This window comes from Lytechinus pictus, chromosome 3 (genome assembly GCF_037042905.1).
Source record: "Lytechinus pictus isolate F3 Inbred chromosome 3, Lp3.0, whole genome shotgun sequence".
Classification (NCBI taxonomy): Eukaryota; Metazoa; Echinodermata; class Echinoidea; order Temnopleuroida; family Toxopneustidae; genus Lytechinus; species Lytechinus pictus.
In genome coordinates this window covers 75,619,933-75,622,542 of record NC_087247.1, presented here as the reverse complement: position 1 = coordinate 75,622,542, position 2,610 = coordinate 75,619,933, and positions in this window count along the sequence as shown.

The following is a 2,610-nucleotide window of genomic DNA, read 5'->3' as shown; positions in this document are numbered from 1 at the left end:
TATGAACAACAAAACAAATCTTACCTGGGAATCTTCTCAGGATGACAGCATATCAGATATGGAACACGGGATAGAACAGTTTGGCGTCAAAATGAAGTTGTGTTACATGTATTATTATATAGTTAGTGGAATTGGAAATGAAAGCTTGCCTTTACGAGTTTACGTATGTTTAACGAAAATATTTTAAAGGCAGACACCAGTCACAAGAGCCAGACACTGTCTTGAGCCAGACATCCCCCCCCCCCTCTCTCTCTCTCCCAGCACGCGATGGGGAGTTTGTTTAATGTCACCCGCAACGTTTGGCATGGCATAATGGGACACTAACTTGGAACGATTTTTGTGATAAATACGGCGAACATGTGGTTGGAAAATTGGTTATATCTCCAGAAAATGCAAGTATGTGCAGCTAAATTTGGTATCGGTGTAAAGCATGAACTATAACAAAGACCGTCATGGTATTTACAGCGCAGCAATCGGCAGCAATTTGTAAAAGAAATGCTCATGAAAAAAAACATTGCTAAAACCCCCCATTGTCAAATGGTTTCGTCCAAAATTGCCTCTGAAGGGATTATCATTTTATCTTGAAAATCTTTGATCACTTAAAACAATCATTCATCAAAGAGCACCGTGAATAAGAAATAAATTAAGCAATCCGTTTTATTAAAACAGTGAAATATCTAAAACGTGTCATTTACACATGCGGTAGCCGTAAAGAGTCATTTTCCGGTAATATTGAATAAAAATGGGCAACTAATAATCAATTTAATGGAGAAATATTGTATGGAGGCATTCTACAGATTCTTATCTTTGCTTAGAACATGAAAAAAACAAAATTTGTTTCATGACCAAAAACCAGTTTTGGCGCACTTTTGCTCTCTCCTGGCCCACTGTGCGGCGGCGGCGTCAACATCAAATCTTAACCTGAGGTTAAGTTTTTGAAATGACATCATAACTTGGAAAGTATATGGACCTAGTTCATGAAACTTGGACATAAGTTTAATCAAGTATTACTGAACATTCTGCCTGAGTTTCAGGTCACATGACCAAGGTCAAAGGTCATTTAGGGTCAATGAACTTTGACCATGTTGGGAGAATTATTTTCAAAATCTTAATCGAAAGTTAAGTTTTTTTAATGACATCATAACTTAGAAAGTATATGGACCTAGTTCATGAAACTTGGGCATAAGTTTAATCAAGTATTAGTGGACATCCTGCTCGAGTTTCAGGTCACGTGACCAAGGTCAAAGGTCATTTAGGGTCAATGAACTTTGGTCAAGTTGGGGGTATTTGTTGAATTACTATCATAACTTTGAAAATTTATGGATCTAGTTCATGAAACTTGGACATAAGGTTAATCAAGTATTAGTGAACATCCTGCCTTAGTTTCAGGTCACATGACCAAGGTCAAAGGTCATTTAGGGTCAATGAACTTTAGCCAAGTTGGGGGTATTTGTTGAATTACCATCATAACTTTGACAATTATGGATCTAGTTCATGAAACTTGGACATTAGGTTAATCAAGTACCACTGAATATCCTTGTCGAGTTTCAGGTCACATGACCATGGTCAATGGTCATTTAAGGTCAATGAACTTTGGCCGTGTTGGGGGTACTTGTTAAATTACCATCCTAACTCTGAAAGTTTATGGATCTAGTTCATAAAACTTGGACATAAGAGTAATCAAGTATCACTGAACATCCTGTACGAGTTTCAGGTCACATGAACATGGTCAAAGGTCATTAAAGGTAATGAACTTTGGACGTGTTGGGGGTACTTGTTGAATTACCATCCTAACTCTGAAAGTGTATGGATCTAGTTCATAAAACTTGGGATATAAGAGTAATCAAGTATCACTGAACATCCCCTGTGAGTTTCAGGTCACAAAACCAAGGTCAAAGGTCAGTTAAGGTCAATAAACTTAGGCCATGTTGGGGTAATTGTTGAATTGCCATCATAACTTTGAAAGTTTATAGATAGAGTGAATGAAATGTGGACATGGGTGTAGTTGACAAGTCTTAAGTCACCGTTCAAATGTCATTTATGGTCAATGAACGTGGTATTATGTCATTATATGAATGGTGTTTAAAGTCACTGTTCAAATGTCATTTATGGTCAATGAACGTGGTATTATGTCATTATATGAATGGTGTTTTTGTGAATGATTATTTTATAGTAGTTTTCAAAGTTAGCACTGCTGCTATATTAAATCGCGTAATGCAGGCGAGACTGCCAGAGGCGTTCCACTTGTTTTTCATATCTTTTGGTGATATCGGATACAGAACGCTTTTCTAAACAAACAAAAAATGCCTGTCCGTGCGTTGTATCTTTGTTGATGGGTTGGTGGTCTTGGGATCTCTTTAAGATGCATGCACACTGGAAACTGTGCCCAAAATGATATCAAAACTAACACAGTTAATAAGTGGTATGAATAGTCTCTTTTTTAATAGTGTAGACAATTTCATTTCCACTTTTATATGAACCATACTAGTACTGTCACTTGAACTCAATTTAGTATTTAGAGACCTTTATTTAGAAATCTTATAATGAGAAAATAACTCTGAGACCATTCATATAAACAAGTCCAATTTTTTTTTTATCTTAACCAAACAG